This window comes from Nicotiana attenuata, unplaced genomic scaffold (genome assembly GCF_001879085.1).
Source record: "Nicotiana attenuata strain UT unplaced genomic scaffold, NIATTr2, whole genome shotgun sequence".
Classification (NCBI taxonomy): domain Eukaryota; kingdom Viridiplantae; phylum Streptophyta; class Magnoliopsida; order Solanales; family Solanaceae; genus Nicotiana; species Nicotiana attenuata.
In genome coordinates this window covers 70805-92584 of record NW_017671963.1, presented here as the reverse complement: position 1 = coordinate 92584, position 21780 = coordinate 70805, and positions in this window count along the sequence as shown.

The window sequence follows — 21780 nt, the reverse complement described above, 5'->3', positions numbered from 1 at the left end:
TATATATATATATAAAAGAAAAAGCTCCATTCTCCGTGCTTCTTATGGCCCAGTTAAACCATAGTTCTAATCTTTTCATTTAGGAAGTAATTACCAACGGAATCAACTTCTCTGTCCTAAGTTGTTTCTAAATTGTGTTTATTTTGTATCCTAAGTTGTTCTTAAATTGTCTTTGTTTTATATTAATATTAATTTTTAAATATCTTGATTTCTAAAAAAAATTATCATTTATAGAATATAATTTTAAATATGTAACTTATTTAATTTTAAGTATTGAAGAATCTACTTTTAAATACTCATTTAAAATTGAGTAGTTTAATCCTCATACTCTGTGTAAGGAAATGGGAACTAGTCAGACCAATTTTTAGTAGGTATTGGACTAGATAATTTATTTTTATGATTAAAGTTTAATTCAAAATACACAAAAGATATTATAATAAGTTACATTTTTATATCATATCAATGAATGAAGGAATACGTTTGAAATTATTATCGAAAATTCATGTAGTTTGAATTTCACAAACAAAAAAATCAAATATATATTTTGAAACTGCAGAAGACGTATTATCTAATGATCATAACGAGTGATTTTATTTTGTATCTCACACAACTTACACTAGTTGTGTGAGGCCTCTTTTTATCTCACATATTTGTGGACCCATATCTTACACATCTGGGTCCACAAAATTCTGGGACCCATACAGTTGTGAGACAAAAAAGAGGCCTCACACGACTAGTGTCAGTTGTGTGAGGCACAAAATAAAATTTTGAAAAATTACCAGCTATGTCCATTTATAAGTAGCTCATTACAAAAATTGGCCAATTGATAAAATATTACTAATATTAGCCAAATTAGGCAATTAGCTATTTGAAGCAAAAAAATATCAAATTTTTGCTTTGTTTTGAGTGGGTGTTATTAGAATAGATTGGGCACAACTTAAGGAGCTTGAATCTCAATTTTGGGATGATTTGGTGAAGTTTTGAGGTGGTTTGAATTGAAAATTCGACGTAAAAACTGAAAATGAAAAAAAAAATGATATGTGTATCACATTGTGTATCACATATGTATCATATTTGTATCAATTGTGTATCACATGTATATCCATGTATACCTGTGTGTGAGATACATGCGTGATACATGTTTGATACATGTGTCGCAGAAGACTTTTTTGAACTCGATTTAATTACGAATTTTGATACAAAACCAGTCCAAATCACCTTCAATCTTCCTCAAATTTTGTATATTGACTTATCTATATATTTTCAATGAATTTCAACTATACCCATTGAAAAAATTCCTTTTTTGCTTAGATTTTTTGGAATATTGTATATATTTTTGTATTTCATCACCTTATTTGCTACCCCGTCCATGAAATTTCCTTTCCGTCTTGTATCTAATGTTGCTAATCACGCTTAAAAATATGGAAGGTGATTTTTGCATGTGATTCTTTGAAAGAAAGAACCTTATTATTTGGTGTTTCAATTTTTCTTGGCTAGTTTTGATAAGTTTATGATTAATTGCTAGAGATTGGTAAGTTGATATTTATTTGGGACATTTTTGTAAGTTTCCCTAAAATTTTTCGATCATAACGCTATCTAGGAATTTCCCACATCAGCTTAACTGCTTCCTGACTTAATATTCAGTTAGCTACCAGCTAATCTGCATGGCTTAATTATGACATAATACCTCCCAATTTGTTTGAAATTGATCAGGCGCAATAGTTTTTGTACTTGTATTTTTTTTTTTTTTTTGGTTTCCCATCCGGTGTTCGGTATCCACATTGGGGCCTGACTAAATCCGGATTCGCGCCGGGAAATCCCACATTGAGGGTAAAATGCTCCCTAACTTATTTATCATATAATTTGTTGTTGTAGGAGGTAATATACCTCCCTTGGATATTAAATGGGTCATATAATTAATTTATCATGTATACACATCTTTTTTTAATTGATGAACTCTTTCATTTTTCAATACATTTCCAATATCATGAATATCTCAGGAAAGTCATTAAACATGCATGTTTTCTGTTAATAGAAGTTCAAGTTTAAGAGCGAAGGAAAATATTTTTATCGTAAATTCTCTAGAAGTTCTCTACAATTCTTTATTACCTTCATACATTAAAATAATTAATAGCACCCCTATTTATAATAGTGCTAAGCCTACTTTGATTAAAAACAGAAAAGTTTATTCCTATATTAATTATGAATACAAATCATATTTAGACACAAATTAAATTAATCAAGTCCTAAATAATTTTGGTTTCCTACTACAACTTTGAATTGGTTTTTCAATATTCTCCCGTAATTCAAAGTTGTTTACGACTTTTGTTGTATTGGAGCACTTCTCTCCAATCTTTTACTTTTGTTGAAGCACATGTCTCCAACCCTTGTTGATGTACTTTGCCACCAACGACCAATTTTGTTAAAGCACCTGTCTTCAACACATGATGCACTTTGCCACCAGCACTTAATTTTGTTGAAGCACCTGTCTTCAACACACGATGCACTTTGCCACCAGCACTTAATTTTGTTGAAGCACCTGTCTTCAACTCTCATTGATGCACTTTGTCACCAACTCCCGATTTTGTTGAAGCACCTGTCTTCAACTTCCATTGATGCACTTTGTCACCAACACCCAATTTTATTGAAGCACCTGTCTCAAACTCCCGTTGATGCACTATGTCACCAACACTCAATTTTGTTGAAGCACCTGTCTTCTACTCCCGTTGAATATGCACTTTATCACCAACAATCAGTTTTTTTTTTTTTTGGTAATTAAATTTTTATTAATCACCAAAAGTGAAGGCATTACATATCAGAGCTTAGCTACTCCCAGCTAGCTGTACTTTCTCATGATAAACTACAAAGGGAAAGACAAATCTATCTTAGCATATACTGATCTACTATTCTGGATCTATGCTAGAAATACAACTTTTTTATCAGTGTCTTTACATTTCCTGTGGCCCTAAAGTTACATATGCAAACTATCTCTCTTGCCAAGCTTGTGTGATCTCTGAATGTTTGTTGGAATATTCTCTGGTTCCTTTCTTTCCACAGTGCATGAGTGTATTCAGCATATATCATCTTGAGAAGCTTTGTAGCAGCTGACTTGCCTCTTGTTTGCTGGCAGATGACTTGTAGTTGCATCTCCCATGTTGCCCCATCATTGTTCTGTATTAGTGCCCATTGTTTCAATCTGTTCCACAGCGTTTTAGCATAGTCACATTCAGCAAACAGGTGATCCCTTGTCTCCAAATTGGTATGGCATAGCACACATAAGTCATTCACTTTGAGGCCCCATTTCTTAAGCCTGTCTACAGTTAGCAATCGTCCTTGACACTGGAGCCACATTGTGATTTGTGCCTTAGGTCTAGCAGCATTGTTGCACAATAGAGATCTCCAGGTAATTTTGGGCAATATTGGAATCAGTTGGAGGTATATCTGTCTAATGATGCTCTTCTTAGCCTCTAATGGTCTTTGTAGCTGCATTATGGTCTTCCTTGCTTCCAAAATTTTCCTTACCATCCAGCTTGCATTCATAGGGATTGGCATAGAGTATATGTTCTGCTCCTCGATGTACACTGTATGGGTCCACTTAATCCACAACTTGTCTTTCTTGTGAGATAAGTCCCAGAAAGTCTTAGCAATGGCAGCAGTATTCCAGGTATGCAGGTTGCTAAGGTTAAGTCCACCCACTGTTTTAGTTATACACACCTTATCCCAAGCAATGAGAGCCTTCTTTGTAATCTCATTCCCCCCAGACCACATGTAGCTTCTACAATAAGAGTCTATTAACTTGATCACTTTAGCTGGTAGTGGGAATATTTGTGCCCAATAGGATTGGATACCAAACAACACAGTTTGTATTAATTGGACCCTTCCAGCATAGGACAACTTTTTTGCAGTCCATGAGGTGATCTTTGCTACAATTTTTGTAATGAGTGGTTGCCATTGTAACATATTCAGCTTCTTTGTGTCCAAAGGCACCCCTAGATATTTGAAAGGTAGTTGCCCTTGAATATATCCCATATTTTGGCAGATTGTATCTATAGTTCTTCTCTCCATGCCTCCACAATATATAGCACTTTTATTCAGGTTTGCTTGCAATCCTGAAGCTCTTGAGAAAGTTGTGAAACACTCCTGTAATCTTTGGGTTGAGGGTATGTCTCCTCTGGCAAACAACAACAAATCATCAGCATAGCTTAGGTGGGTGATATTTAATTTGCTACATCTAGGATGATATTTGAAACTTTTATCTTGGTGTAGCTCATTAAGAAGTCTGCTCAAATCTCCATAGCTATGGCAAACAGGAAAGGGGAGATTGGGGTCTCCTTTGTCTAAGTCCCTGTGGCCAGCATTAAATGGTTCTCCCTTTTTTTTTTTTTTTTTTATTTTTTTTTTATTTTTTTTTGTTTTTTTTTTCTTTTTTTATTTTCTTATCCTTGTGTGTGTCCTTTTTTTTTTTTTTTTTTTTTTCTTTTTTTTTTTTTTTTTTTGGATTCTCCATTCAAAAAGAGGATGGTGTGTTAGTTGACTATTTTCACACAAGACATTAACCACTTGATAAACTTTCCTGGGAAATTCAAACCTTCAAGCACCTGTTCTAGGTACACCCATTCAACAGAGTCGTAGGCCTTCTGCAAATCCACTTTGATCATACATCTAGGAGAGATGTGTTTTCTGCCATATGATTTGACCAGCTCATGTGCAAGTATAATGTTATCTACAATCCTTCTACCTAGAATAAATCCTGGCTGGGCTTCTGAAATGATACAGCTCATAACTTTTTGCATTCTCCCAGCAAGGATTTTTGCAATGAGTTTGTACAGAATGGTGCAACAAGCAATGAACAATCAGTTTTGTTGAAGCAACTGTATTCAACTCTCGTTGATGCACTTTGTCACCAACATCCAATTGTTGATGCATCTGTCATCAGCTCCCAAATTGTTGAGGCACTTGTCCCAAACTTTAATTTTGTTCATTCACCTGCAATAATAAACTTTCATTTTTTTTTACTTCTCTCCAATTTCTAAAGAACATTTGATTCTTCTTGAGCTATTTGGTTGCTCCTTTTAAATCTGCAACTCCTTTTTTTCCTTATCTGTGTCGACATGATTATTTTTCATGAATATATAGTTGACTCGGTGTTTGCCATTATAACCTTTGGCCTGACGGACGGCACATATTGTCTAGCGTCACCCGCCGACAGCGGAAGCTACTTGTTTCTCTCCCAAGATCTTAGAAGCTCTGATACCATGCATATGAAGGAAAATATTTTTATTGTAAATTCTCTGGAAGCTCTCTGCAATTCTAATTTCCTTCACACATTAAAATAATTAGTAGCACCCCTATTTATAATAGTGCTAAGCCTACTTTGACTAGAAAAAGAAAAGTTTATTCCTATATTAATTATGACTACAAATTCTATTTAGACATAAATTAAATATATCAAATCCTAAATAATTTTGGTTTCCTACTACAATTTTGAATTGATTTTCCAACAAAGAGTGATGATTGTTTAATTACCAAACAGCCATGGCATGTTTACAATAATTGTACACCATAAGAGGGATGAAATACTCCTAAGAATTGACGAGAAAATTTACCTCGGAAATTTGAATGATTTCTAGTAGTCATCGATATGTTGTTATGACCTGACAACTCATAGCAACTATGATAAGGCCACCACCTAAAGTGTATACCAAATTATATTTAATTGAGTCTCAAAGTTAACCAAGAGATTGAGCAGGTTCATATGTTCACATTATACAATAAACTTTCTTACACGTCATAACAGATGATAATTGGCACGATCCAATATATCCGCACGTGTTCAAGGCTACTATGTATTAGGATGTGAGAATTGTAGGATTCATGTTAAATTGAGCTAGACAGAGGTAAGATCTACTAATTAATGGAGATTCTATACGATGCCATGCAAGGCAGAGTATCCTGCCTTGAAAGCTAAGAACATTCGAGAGAAGAAGAGAAGCTGGAAAGGAAATGTTTTCATTACCTTTTTCTGTTACAAGAGGAGCTGATTATATAGAGGAAGAAGGCGCACTAACTGAATTCTAACTACCTTCTTTCTTCTGCCCCCTCTAGTTTCACTAATTATAAATTGACCCCTCACTCATTTAACTTTGTTGTTCCTCTAGCTATGTTGGCACTCCCCCTCAAGGTGGGGGGGGAGGGGGGGGGAGGGGTGAAAGACATTCAACACTCCTAGCTTGGAAAGTAACAACTCATGTTAAGCTGCCCCTAGTCCTTTAGTCATCAGGTCTGCAAGTTGTTGTTTTGTGGGCATATACTCTGTCTTGATCAATCCTTGTTTGATTCTTTCCTTGACGAAATGGCAGTCTATCTCTATATGTATGGTCCTCTCATGGAAGATTGGATTAGCAACTATTTGTAAAGCTGCTTTGCTATCACAATGTAAGTGTACAGGTTCTTCCACATTGTTCCCTAGCTCCTTCAGTAAACGTATAATCCATATTGCTTCTGCCACAGCTGCTGCCATGCTTCTGTATTCTGCCTCTGCAGAGCTTCTACTCACTGTCTGCTTCTTCTTTGACTTCCAAGATAACAATGAGTTTCCCAGCTTAACTATATACCTGTGACAGATCTTCTTGTGTTTGGGCATGCTGCCCAGTCTGAATCACAGTAAACTGTGAGAGTATTGGTTTGACTGCTCAAAAGGATTCCTAGTCCAGGGCTTCCTTTAATGTATCTAACCACTCTTAATGCTGCTTCCATATGGGACTCCTTAAGAGATTGCATAAACTGGCTCAATACTTGGACTGCAAAGCATATGTCAAGCCTTGTAATCGTCAACTATAGCAATTTACCAATCAGTTTCTGATAACCACATGCATCTTCCAGTGGAGCATCTCCAGTGTTACCAACATGTTTGTCATGGTCAACAGTAGTAAGTTTGTGATTTTGCTCCACAGGTGTTGAGACTGGCTTGCAGCCACTCAATCCTACTTTTGAAATCAGCTCCAACACATACTTTCTTTGGTTTAGAAGAATGCCTTTATCTAATCTCATCACTTTAATCCCTAAGAAGTACCTGAGCTCACCTAGGTCTTTCATTTTGAAGTTTCTGTGTAATGTTGCCTTTGCCTCTTCAATAAGCCTGTTGCTGCTTCCTGTTATTAGTAGATCATCAACAGATATCAAAACAACCACAATGTCTTTGTTGCTTTTCCTAGTGAATAGTGAGTGATCATAGCTGCTTTGCATAAAACCAGCTTGAAGAAGTGCATCTGTCAGCTTTATATTCCATTGTCTTGAAGCTTCTTTCAAGCCATATAAGGATTTTAGCAGCCTGCATACTCTAGACTCCCCCTGGCTATGAAATCCTTGAGGAAGCTGCATATAGACTTCTTCAAATAAGTCACCTTGGAGGAAGGCATTATTGACATCCATTTGGAAGAGAGGCCAACCTTTGAATCTGCAACACCAATGACTGTCCTTACTATCACCATTTTTGCCACAGGTGAGAATGTCTCATGGTAGTCAAGACCCTCTTGTTGAGTGTAGCCTTTGGCTACTAATCTTGCTTTGTACCTGTCTATCTCACCATTAACTATATGCTTATCTTTGTAGACCCATTTAGAGCCTATAACTTGTTTGCCAGCAGGTAGATTTACTATCTCCCAGGTGTGATTATCCTCAAGAGCTTTGATTTCTTGTTCCATTCCATGAACCCAATTCTGATCAGCTGCAACTTCCTTGTAGGTATTTGGTTCAATGACAATTGAGAATGCCTTCAAGTAGATTGATATGTTGGGTATAAGTGATCATAAGTAACATGATTTGATATAGGATATTTGCTCTTTCCTGGTAGATTGCCTGCAGTGATATAATCTTTGAGCCAAATGGGAGGTCCTGCATGCCTATGTGGTCTTGAGGCAACCACTGCAGGTGGTGAAGATGGCTGAGGAGGTGTAAAATTAGCTGTATCAACCTGTTGAGGTAATAAGGGATCAGGAAGTTCTGCATTGCATGGAGTTGAATCCTCTTCTGCAGAGATTATGTTGGTATTTGTTGTAGAAGGTGCACGAAGTTCAGGGGAATTTGAATGATGTTCATATGAGGTTGGATGAGGTTTAGGTGCAATGGTTGGAGATGCTGGTGTATCTTGCTCACTATAAGTTGGAATGGAAGATGGTTCTGTGAATTGTGTAGTTTCTGAGAGTTGTAGAAATAGTTCTTTATCATCAAGAGAGTTGTGTTGAAAGGGAAATACATATTCATGAAATTTGACATCTCTACTGACAAAAAAGGTGTTGGTTTCAAGGTCATACAATCTATAACCCTTCTGAGTTTCTGAATACCCCATAAACACTGCCCTTGATGCTCGAGCTGCAAATTTGTCCCTTCTGGGCAATACACTAGCAGAGCATTGACACCCAAATACCCTTAGATGATTTATGTTTGGTACCTTCCCACACAACACAGTATAGGGAATTTTGCCTTTTAGGACCTGTGTAGGTAGCCTATTGATCAGGTAGACTGCTGTTCTAACACATTCACCCCAAAACTTGATAGGCATATTGATCTGAAATCTTAAAGTTCTAGCTACCTCCATAATGTGTCTGTGTTTACTTCCACAGTCCCATTCTGCTAAGGTGTATAGGAACGGCTGCTTTGATGAATAATGCCATGTGAAGAAAGCAATTCATTACATTTAGAATTAAAAAACTCTGTACCATTGTCACTTCTCAGAATCTTGATATTCACCTCAAATTGAGTTCTTATTACAGAAATGAAATTCTTCAGAACAACATAGACTTCACACTTTGACTATATCAAACATACCCATGTATATCTACTGAAGTCATCAACAATACTAACAAAAAATTGCTTTCTATTATAGGTTGGGGTCTTATAAGGTCCCTAGACATTTAAGTGAACAAGATGAAATATACCAGTGGTCTTAGTATTGCTAGTAGGGAACTGTGATCTATATTGTTTAGCAAGAGGGCAAACAGTGCAATCTTCTAACTCCTTTCCACTAATATCACTCTTAAGTGAAACTATATGTTGTATAGATTTCATAGAGGTGTGTCCTAATCTGAGATGCCATAGCATGGTGCTCTCCTCCTTCCTTATAGCACAGATTGTTATTCCTGCTGCCTTTGCATATTCTCTCAATATGTAAAGACCTTCAGACTCCTTACCAATTCCCAAGACCCTGCCACTGTAAAGACCCTGCAGCACACAAAAGTCAGGAAAGAATTTGACTGTGCAAATGAGGTCTCTAGTGAGTTTAGCCACAAATAAGAGATTGAACTTAAAATATTGTACATGTAGTACATCTTTTATACACAGGTCTCCTAAAATTACTGCATCTCATGTATGTGTTATCCCTGCCTTGCTACCAGTTGGCAATTGCACACCATTACATCCTTGTTTCCCACATGTTTTAACATTGTTTAGTACTTTCTTATTATAAGTAATGTGATGAGTAGCTCTTGAGTCTATTACCCAACTAGTTATGGCAGCATTGGACAACAAGGATACAATATCTGCCATGTTAGCAGAACTTTCACCTTCTGTAGGTTTGTTCAGCAATCCTACCAACTGCTTGTATTGTTCCTCTGTGAGATAATGTCCTTGTGGCTGATTAGTGCTCCCAGCTGCATCATCTGCACTAGCAGTGTTGGCATAGGTTCTGTGTCCACCAAATTGAGGCTTCTTCTTGCTTTTAAAATCGATTGGATATCCAACTATCTTATAACAATTCTCATTCAAATGACATTTGTATCCACAGTGTTCACAGATCAACCCAGGTTTCCTTGGCTTAAACCCCTGAGCCTTCCCTGCTAACATAGTCAAGGGATCTCTATTGGTGTCAGTCACACCTAGTGTCCTTTGACTCTCCTCCTGTGTAACAATGGCATATGCCTCATTCACAGACACCACTGGCCTTCTCATCAACACATTACTCCGCACATTGCTGTAGCTCTCATTTAACCCCATGAGAAACTTAAGCAATTATTGCTGCTGCAAACGAACCAAAGAAGGCCTAGATTCCTCACAATCACAAAAAGGTTTAATTAGGTGCCAAAACATCCAATTCACTCTACAGATCTGACATCTTTGAGTTGTAAGAAGTCACTGAATCAGTGCCCTGTCTAAGTGTGGGTATTTTAGTCCAAAGATGATAAATCCTTGTCAAGCTACATCTATCAAATTTTTCTTCAAAATCACTACATACTTTCCTAGCACTAGATGCGAAAACTATGCTTGGCATTAGCTCACTCGCAACTGTACTTCCAATCCAAGACAACACAATCGTGTTATATTTATCCCATTGTTCTGCTAATTCTCCCCTATACATACTCTTAACACAACTTCCGTCCACAAATCCAAGCTTCCTTTTACCCCTAAGAGCTAGTTTCATTGCCCTACTCCATAGGGCATAATTTTCTGGCCCAGTTAGTTTTATAGGAATCAACTCCAGGCCTGGAGCATCGGATGCTTGTAGAAAAAGTGGATGATTGTGTTCAAGTAGGGTTACCTCATTTCCTGCCATGTCTGAAGAATTAGGGTTTCGTTATGACCTCAATTCGCCGGAATTTCGTTGGACTATACACTGGAGCTTCTGCCAATCACGATTGCGCTCTGATACCATGTTAAATTGAGCTAGACAGAGGTAAGATCTACTAGTTAATGGAGATTCTATACTATGTCATGCAAGGCAGAGTATCCTGCCTTGAAAGCTAAGAACATTCGAGCGAAGAAGAGAAGCTGGAAAGGAAATGTTTTCATTACCTTTTTCTGTTACAAGAGGAGCTGATTATATAGAGGAAGAAGGCGCACTAACTGAATTCTAACTACCTTCTTCCTTCTTTCCCCTCTAATTTTATTAATTACAAATTAACCCCTCACTCATTTAACTGAGTTGTTCCTCTAGCTATGTTGACAATTCAGTTCCTCCGAAAACATCCGATAAAATTGAAACGATATAAATTTACACGGCGATAACAAATTTTAATTTTTTTTTTCCGTTGAAGCCGCTAGACAAAAATAAACATGATACGGGATTGTCTTACGTTCGCTACAAATTGCATGGTGATTAAAAAATTTTAAATTGTTTTAACTATTAAAGAAAATAATATAAACACGGCGTGAGATTTCAGTTATGTGTAGAATTCAGATCTCATAAAAAAAGTCCTATATTTCTCTTTTTCATTATCCTCTCCGATATCACGGAAGCACTCCAATTCAAAAGAAATGAGAAATATGTATGTATCAACAAGATACGCACTGAAATATTAATTAAGATACTACGTACAACCTATTGTAATAACTCGAACCTTTTTATTGCTGTCCAATTAATTTGTAATCCGACATGTATTACACCTAACTTAGTTCTAAGGTTACACCTAACTTTTTCTTAAATTATCTAAATTAATTTGTAATGCGTTGTGATTCAATAGCCATCCTCATATTTGTTTAATTTGATTGAGAATTTGAAACAAATGTGGCAAGAATTCCAGTCTCAAGGCGAAGCCGATCGAATGATAAAAGGGATACAATCTAAACTGTTAAGGAATGGTAGTTGGAGAATGAGAACTCCACCAAACTACATTCGTCATCTTTTTCTGATTATACTAATCAATTAATGCTTCATAATTATTTGAAATGCTATATTAAAGGACAAAGTTAATTGCTTTTCTTCTTCATATATTGATATGCCTTGCCCATCTGGCCATCCATCTCTGCCCCCTCTGAAAGTGGCTAATAATTAAATCTGTTCATACTTTAAGAGCTTGAAATTAAGCTTTTATTTCATTGATTTCATTTCAATATTCAACCTAAAGAGAAAGTTAGTGTTTGGCTAAGCTTATAAGTACATTTTAGTTATTTATGCGTTTGGCAAACATTAAAAGTATCTTTAAAAGTTACGTGTTAAGTTGGTGACCTTCAACTTATAATTTTTTAGCTTATAAGCACTTCTAGTTTGACCAATTATTTTATTGTTTTATTCTTAATTATTTTACGTAATCTCTAATTAAAATACATTTTCTAAAACGAATCCCCTAATTTTCCTCATTCGCTCAAATTTTCATGGCTGCTTAAACTATTTTGTTTATTATCATGTGATAGAATATACTACGTTTGTGCTGATTTAAACTAATTCTTAAATCATTGTAATACTTTCTTGTGATGGTACACATTTTCGCACAAACAATAAAAAAAACATCATAAACGCAAATATGAATATCCAAACTAAGTGCGTTCGTCTATAAAACTAGTTTGTGAACAATTTTATTAGTACCTTTTTAATAACTACCAAACTTCGTGCAAATAATTAATGATTATAATTATTTATTAAATTCAATGTTGAATTAAAAAGCAGTTGAGATATAAATTGTTTTGTATTTGCAATATGGAACTTAAAAGCATGTACCTTGTTAGTACATAAATTTAAGGGCATTTAAATCATTTTAACAATAAATAAATGCTTATCATTACTATTTTTTTAATAAATAATTTAACCGCTTATTATCAATTTCATCACTTAAAAAGTATTTTTCAGCTCTTATGCTTATAAGCTATTTAAATATTTTTATTTTTTTCGTATAATGCCATTAACGTGTAACTATACAATATAGATTAGTCTTGTTCGGATTTGTCTTATCTTATGACACGGTAACATCTCATTCTTGTTTGAACGCACGTGTAGAACTTCACGATTCAACCATGTATCTTATTTAAATTTTTTTAATATATACATAGAGGTCAATTCATATATATGCATGATCAAATCACTTTTACATATTGTAATAGGTCAATTATCACTTATCGTGGATTACCAATCCATAATTGCAAATTTGCAATGCAAAGTTATTGATAATTAACTTTTACATGATCTAATAGTTTAAATCATTCTTACACATCAGTATAAATCAATTATACTCATAAATCATAATTACATCATGTCAAACCTTGGCTAAATACAGTTGAATTTTGTAACGTGGTTTATAGACATGTGTATTAATTTGAACTAGAAATATGAAATAAATAAGAATAGGATTAAGATTATAAAATAAACTTAAAAGGAAATACAAGCCTGGCTATGAACTAGCCTCTCTGGTAACAGAAGTAAGAATAATATTAAGGACAAGGTAAAAGAATGATGTTATAAAATGAGAGATGATTCAAGCTTTTGTGTACAAAATGTTTCGTATCCTACAATAGATACTAATTCTCCTATTTATAGCCATAATTAGGGAGACAAGATCCCCAAATCAAGCTCCCTTTTAATGAGGATAAAATCGTCATTGATGACTACATAACGGCTGGCTATAAATGCAGATATTCTCTGTAACGGTTGCTCAATGAATGCTATCCGATATCAATTCTTCAAATCTTTGTTATCGATTACACTGTCTTCGGAATTCACCCAGCACCGGTTACATGCTTGCAACCGGTATCAACTATTTGTTGACTCACATCTTACCTGTCTTCAGCTCCACATGTCACCTCCTCATTTGTTCAACTGTCATTAACCATTTTTATCGCATAGTCCCCCTACTTTTCGGTGACGCAACTTAGTATTACTGGGAAGTAATAAGACCTTTTTTCTTGGCGGGAAAGTTTCTGAACGGTTTTTGATGCTTGAAAAGACGCACATCTCTTCACATTTAATGATCTGAACACGTGTTACCCCGTGTTTCAGCAAATATTTTCGCTAGTTTTTGAGGTAATCATGACCATGATTTTTGCCGTCTATAAACTTCTCCACTACATATCACTTTTTCCTTTCACTTTTACAAATCTTTCTTCTTCTTTGAATCCCCTTAGAACCCTAAATTCATCTTTTTCGGCAAAAATCTCCTTACTCAAATTTCTCACCAACATGTCCTCTAACATTGTTACACTCAGAAACTCTGGCCTTCTCTTCGGTGAAGGCCCTAAGAAGAATAAAATCAAAGAAGTTGATGTTGAATCTAACCGCCTACCATGAACACCATTGTTCCTCTCTAACTTAACACCAAATCTGACCTTCAAGAACAAAAAGATCCCATTAATCCCAAAAGGGACAGACACTGGCCCATTCATAGGTACCCTTCTTCTATTCGTCTTTCTAGCATCTCAGTTGTGAAGGAAGACTGCGAATGGAACAATATTAAAATCTTCACCCCTAGTGAAATAGAAAGGGTCACCTTCTCTAAATCAGGGTTCATGTGTGTTTACACATACCTTTTCGTTTTGGGAGTGAGAAAAGAAATCGACCCAATAATCTTGGAATTTTATCACCGGTACCAAGTCTGTTTGGCATAAGCAAGCCCATTAGTTTGGCGTACGGTGGCTTGCCTCCGCCAATTGTGATCTAAGACCAGAGAAATCCTAACTCTTGCCCACATGATGAATCTCTACTCCCCAAAGATCTTTCGTGGAGGTGTGCTAAAACTTAGCAAACGCGGTCATCATGCCCTTCTTACCAGCGCTGACGACGACAATGACCGTGGATGGATGGAATAGTTTATTGTTATTGCTACCAGGGACATCCTCCCGATCACAGTACCTGCTTTTTCTGAATCATGGAATCTTCTTCGTAAGTCTTCCGATATCTTTTCCTTTCCATATTTAAAAAGATTTTCCTACTTTATTAACCTTACATTTTTCTTATTCCAGCTACTCATTGGGAACCACCACAGGTTCAGGATCTGGCTCAATGGGTACAAAAAATTTTGGATATTACTACACCGGAGTCCCGAAGGTGGAAAAAAATGGCTCCCAAATATGGGGGAAAGCCAAAAATCGTGGTAAACAAAAATTCTTCCTTTTTTTTTCACTATTTCAACATAACTTAGAAACAAATTGTTAACTACCTTTTTGTACCACATAAGACTCCCGAAGGGATCCGTTGTTTGCCCCGACATCGAGGTTCTCGATGACCTGGTGGAAGCAGAATGGGTACTGTACCCTTAACTGTAGGAGAGCTCTTGAATCTACTCTTACTTCTAGTGAAGGTGTCTCCTCCCGGAGTCCCCAGCCCAAAAATAAGAAACCAAAGAGGAAACATACCTCCTCAGCTAATCCTCAAGAGAAAAAATTATAAAGAACACCAACCAGACCGGCCACAGTTGTCTCAACGACGAAGAAACCGATGATGAAGCGGTTGCTCTTCAGAAAAGAAAAAGATCTTCATCAGATCAACCAGATGCTCAGTCGGGAGAGCTTCGAACACCACCACCGTGGGAAGTTCAGAGACTCTTTACGAAAATGGATTTGGTTGAAAATGTCGATTTTCGTTTTTCGACGCCTCCGGTCAAAGGAGTTCAATCCCTGACCTTTCTCCACCACCAACTTCTGAGCTGATAACAACTGCCTCTCCTTATACACCACCTGCTACCTCTCCACCGACGTCATTCGAACAAATGGAAGATCCTCCTTCCCCACGGTCACCCCACCATGGAAATTTGGAAATACATACTCGACAACCAGTCAAGACCCTCATGGAATACAAAACGTCATCCTTACGGTTTTGAATAAGTGCTATATACATTTCATGCAGGTGGAGCTTGCCAATTATCTGAAGCCGCTGGCCACAGAAAAAGGTTGGAGAAAAATGTACTCTCTTTCTGCGGAGTGTCTGTTAAACAACAACATGCACTGCTCAGCACATGTATCAATATAATCCATCACTCTTCATTTGTTATATTTTGAATTAATAGCCTTAGCTTCAACCCCTTCAGGCTAACCTTCTTGCTTCCGAAGGCCTGCAAAAGTTAATGTTGGATAAACAAACACTTACTACGAAACGAGATCAACTTTTGGCTGAATGGAATCAGCTTACCGAGCGCCTCCCAGTGTTGGAAGCAAAAATTGCTCAAATTGATGATCTCGAGGCTTGTTGCAGCAATTCGAGCGAAATAGTATGGCCCACAGCCAAGAGGTCGCTCAATTGCATGAAGACCTTAAGAATGCAAAGTCTAAGTGGGCTGATCTACATGATATCGTAACTGCTGCTGCCGAGCGCGAGTTTGCTTTCATGGAGCAAGTCAATAACTTGTAGGCTATATTACGCTCCAAAATCGAGGAGGGCAATGCTACCGAGGAGAAGAGAGCAAGAATAGAAGAAAGGCTCAAAAGGTTCATGGAGTAGAATCAACTTCACGCGACCACCAATGTTGAGCTTGATTCCAAAATCAACATTATGAAAGCTGAAAATTATAAGCTTCAATCCAAGATTGAAAAACTTTGAGCTAAACTCCAAAACCAGGAAGATTCTATCCTCTTCAAGAAAACCTATGCCATATATCATAAAAAGAATAAGGCTTTGGAGGAGGCCAAAGAAGGCATTGTAAATATTGATGAATGCATTGCCAAAGCTCGTGAACTGGAGACAACTACTTTCAAGAACCTCCCAGCTTAGCCCGCCGCTTCTGACTCCTCGAATGCTAACTCTGAGTATTCGAGAACCGAAGAGTAAGCTAAAGAAGATGAATATAAAGATGAAGGCCCCGAACCGAAAGCGGAACAACCTTCTCCAAATAAAGATGAAGCCTCGTCCCTCCCTTCGGGCGCTGGCAACAAGAGTAATTGATGCATATATATATATATATATATATATATAAAATCTTTTTTTATTTCTGTAACTATGCCCAGACTTCTTTATTGAGTTCGGCATTTTAATTGATGAATGAAACTCTTTGCTTAAATGTTGTGCAAAAAATATTCTTTCTGGCACAAGCATTTGAATTTTTAACTAACTTTCAAACGATAAAGTAAACTAACTTATCATTTGGAAAAGAAATAAGATAAAAGTAAAAGGACTTTGATTTATTCCCTCTATCTTTACAAGTACATTTACATAAACATTCTTTGCTTAAGTAAATAAAGCTGCCAATACATGTGGCTAACTTGTTCACTTATTTCTATGGGGGTGATCATCAGTCCCCGATCCTGATAAGATATTGTTCCAGGTTCTAATAGCCCCCGGGGTTCGTAACACTTTTAGTGCCTTCATACATAATGGTTTCCCCCAGTGTTCGGATGCTAAGTATGAGAATTCAGACACTAGAAGTCTTATTTTTGCCGATGACCCTTTCTTCGTAGTATACTTTACATTGCTGCCTCATTAAAAATCTTGCTAGAAAAATTCAATTGGGACAAAAACTGGACGAGGAGAAAAAGAGTGTAACACATACTTTCAGTTCCACCAAGGATCTTTAGCAATAATACCTTTTGAGGTGAGTCACATTTCAATTGTTTGGCAATTTAACTCCATCTTGATTTTCCAATTCTTATGAACCTTTACGGGGTATAACAGAAACACGGTAAGGTCTCTCATGTTTGTCCCAGCTTTTTGGTGTTAACTTCCCAAGTATTTTGAGTTACCTTTCTAAGAAGCAAATCCCCAACTTTAAAATATCGGAGATTTGCTATGCGGTTTTAGTATGTTCCCATTCTTTGTTTTTGTGTTACCATCCTCACATATGCCAGATTCTGGTGTTGTGCAAGCAAATCCAATTTAACCAGCAGTGCTTCATTGTTTGTCTCCTCGTTTGCTCGGGAAAACTTTAAGGTCGGTTCCCCCACCTCCACTAGGATCAAAGTCTCTGAACCGTATACAATTGGGAAGGGGTGTTTCACCCATGATCGACTTAGTCATGGTCCGCTATGCCCATAACACACCCGGTAGCTCATCTGGCCACTTTCTTTTAGCATCTTCTAACTTCATTTTAAGGTTTTGGATTATTACCTTGTTTGTTGACTCCGCCTGTCAATTAGCAGTCAGGTGGTATGCCGAAGACATTATTCATTTGATCTTCAATCCTTCCAAAAACTTTGTGACGTTAGAACTGTGGCCCATTGTCACAAGCGATTTCTTTTGGTATTCCAAACCGGCAGACGATGTGCTCCTATATAAAATCAATTACTTCTCATTCTCCGATTTTTTGTAAGCACCTGCTTCAAGCCACTTAGTAAAATAATCAGTTAAAACCAAAAGAAATTTTACCTTACTGGGTCCTTATGGTAAGGGACCGACTATATCCATCCCCCATTTCATGAATGACCATGGTGACACCATCGAATCTACCGATTGATGCACTAACTGTGCATGACGCTGACTCTTATCATTATTTTGAACAAATATCTTTGCGTCTTGCTCCATACAGAGCCAGTAGTAACCATCCCCTATCAATTTGAGCACCAATGAGTCTGCACCAGAATGGTTCATGCATACTTCTTCATGGACTTCCCTCATCACGTAGTCAGCCTCTGATGTCCCTAAACACCGAGTCAATGGTGCTTGGAACAAACTTCTTTATAATTGACCGTCAATAAGACAGTAACGAGCCGCCTTTGTCCGTAGTGCCGGAGATGCTCTTGGGTCTTCAGGCAATTTTCCATGCCTTAGATATTCAATAAACTCACTTCTCCAATCCCAAATTAAGTTGGTTGAGTTAACTTCATAGTAATTGTCCATATCCAACACTGAATGCAGCGATTGAACTACCGCACCAGAACCAGACCTTTTTGTTTCCATGGACGAACCCAAATTAGCCAATGCGGCTGCCTCCATATTTTCTTCCCCTAGAATGTGGATGATTGACCACTCCCTGAACCGGGAAAGTAATACTTGAACCTTTTTCAAGTATTGTTACATGCGCTCTTCCTTGGTGTCGAAAATTCCGTATATTTGGTTCACCACCAGCTGGGAGTTGCATTTTATTTCGATGACCTCAGAAACTAGTCCCTAAGCTAGTTCAAGTCCTGCAACCAAAGCCTCGTACTCGGCTTCATTGTTAGTTAATGACACAGTTCTAATGGCTTTCCTCAGGGTTTCCCCCAAAGGAATGATTAATACTACCCCGAGACCGGACCCTTTTATGTTAGAAGCTCCATCCGTAAACAAAGTCTAAACACCTGATACCGTTCCCGATACCAACACTGCTTCTTTAGCAGCTAAAGGCATTAACCCTGGACTAAAGTCAGCCACGAAGTCAGCCAACATTTGTGACTTGATTGCATTAATAGGCTTGTATTCAATATTGAATTCACTAACTTCAACTGCCCATTTAGCCTAACGACCTGATAATTCAAGCTTATGAAGGACATTTCTCAAGGGAAAGGTTGTCACAACGGCTATAGGATGACATTGAAAATATGGCTTGAGCTTTCGAGAGGCGACTACGAGAGCTAGGGCCAATTTTTCAAGGTGCGGATAACGTCTCTCCGCTACCGATAGAAATTTACTGACATTATAAAAAAGAAATTGCGTACCTTCCTCCTCCCGGACCATAACAGCGCTTACCGCTACTTCCGAAATTGCAAAATAGATTAACAATTGCTCACCTTCTATCGATTTTGACAGCAATTGAGGGCTAGATAGGTACAATTTTAGATCTTTCAATGCCTGATGGTATTATGGAGTCCACAAGAAATCATTCTTCTTTTTCAAAAAGTGAAAAGTAGTGATGACACTTCTCCGAAGACCTTGAGATAAACCTGCTTAGAGCCGCCCGTCTACCGGCCAACCTCTATACTTCCTTCACACTTGTTAACTGATCTGGGATATCCTCGATGGCTTTGATTTTTTATCGAGGTTTACTTCGATTCCTCTTTGAGAGACTAGAAACCCCAAAAACTTTCCGGAACCAACTCCGAATGTGCACTTCTTCGGGTTGAGCATCGTGTTATATTTTCTAAGAATATCAAATGCCTCTTGGAGATGTTTTAAATGATCCTGCATTAAGAGACTTAACTAACATGTCGTCAATATAAACTTTCATTGTCTTACCTATCTGTTTTTCAACCATTTTCTTAACAAGCTTCTGATAAGTGACTCCAACATTCTTAAACCTAAAAGGCATCACATTATAGCAGTATGTGCCAAAATTTGTGATAAAAGAAGTCTTCTCTTGATCTTTCAGGTCCATCCTAATTTGATTATATCCGAAAAAGCATTAATAAAACTTATTAACTCATGCCCCGCTGTAGCATCAATCATTTAATCAGTGTTTGGCAACGGAAAAGAGTCTTTAGGGCATGCCTTATTTAAATCTTTATAATTTACACATATTCTAAATTTCTTATTTTTAGGCACTACCACTGTGTTAGCTAACCAATTGGGAATTACTTCTCGAATTGAACCTATATTTAGTAACCAGGTTACCTCTTCCTTGACAAACCCATTTTGACCTCTACTATCGGTCGTTTATATCTTATCGGAGGAAAGTTAGGATCCAAACTCAGCTTGTGGACAACCACTTCTAATGGGATACCTGTCATATCTGAATGCGACCATGCAAAACAATCAACGTTAGATTTTAGAAAATCCATAATTTTTAACCAGAGTTCGGGACTCAACCCCGTTCCTAAATGAAATTTTCTTTCGAAAAACTCCTTGAACAAGGCCACTTGTTCAAGATCTTCTGTTGTTGATTTGGTCGCTTTCGTTTCCTCTGGTACCTGAAAAGACCTCACTACCTGATAAAAATCCGATAACTCCTCTTCTTTATCATCCTCAATCGCGGTAGAAGAAAGCACCGGTTCTGGTAATTGCTATTTGCTCGTTTCTTTGCCCTTATTATTGGGAACGGTCACTGCGTTTATCTCCTGTGATGACCCTAAAGGTCATCTTTTGTTTTAGAAGTCAAATCTGCGTCCCGAGGCCTTGAAAACATCTTTTTGTCTCACCTCGATTTGCGTGCGCAGTCCGGGCGCGTTTCCAGAAAGCTTTTATGTGAAATTTTAGAGAAATAATGAATTTGGTCTTTAAAATTGGTTAAAGTTGACTTTGGTCAACATTCTTGATAAACGGACCCGGACCCGTAGGGTCCGTAGTAAAATATGGGACTCGGGCGTATGCCTGGAATCGAATTCTGAGGTCCCAAGCCCGAGAAAAGAATTTTTAAAGAAAATTGATTGCTGGAAAATATAAAGGTTTCTAGAAGTGAAATGATGCATTTTCTTGATAGTATCGGGCCCGTATCTTGGTTCCGGAGCCCAGTACAAGTTTAAAATAATAAATAAGTTGAATCTGTGAAATTTTGTAAGAATCGAAATTGGTTTGGTATAAATCGGACCTATAGTTGAGAAAATGGAAATTTCAGTGTTCTTAAGGAATTTCATGAATTTGAGGTTGAATTCGTAGTTGTTGATATTATTTTGATGATTTGATCGCACGAGCAAGTCCGTATGATATTTTTAGACTTGCGTGCATGTTTGGTTTGGAGCCCCGAGGGCTCGGGTGAGTTTTGTATAGGCCACAGTGTGAATTGGACTTAGGAAAATTGCAGGTGGTGTCTGGTATTTTTGCCCACGCCTCTGATCTCGCAATTGCGAGATCAGGCTTCGCAATTGCAAAGTGGTCAGGCTTGGGAAATGCGACCACAATGTCGCAAATGCAAACCAAGCCTGGTCAGGCCCTCTTCGCAAATGCGAACACAGGCTGGGAATTGCGAAGCCCGCCCATCGCAAATGCGACATTTTCCTTCGCAATTGCGGAGATGACTGGTTTCCAAAGGGTTTGCAATTGCGAAACCCTGGTCGCAATTGCTACATCTAAGACCTGTAAGTGGGATTTTTGACAGGATCCATCTTCATTTTTACAACTTTTTAAAACCTAAACATCACATAGGCGATTTTCCAAAGAGAGATTCTTTCCCAAATCATAGGTAAACAACTTCTAACTTATTTTCTTCAATCTATAACATCTTTTTACATGATTTCACTTCAAAATCTAGGGTTTTTTATGGGAAATTGGGTGTTTTTGGGTAGAAGTTAGGATTTTCAAATTTTGGG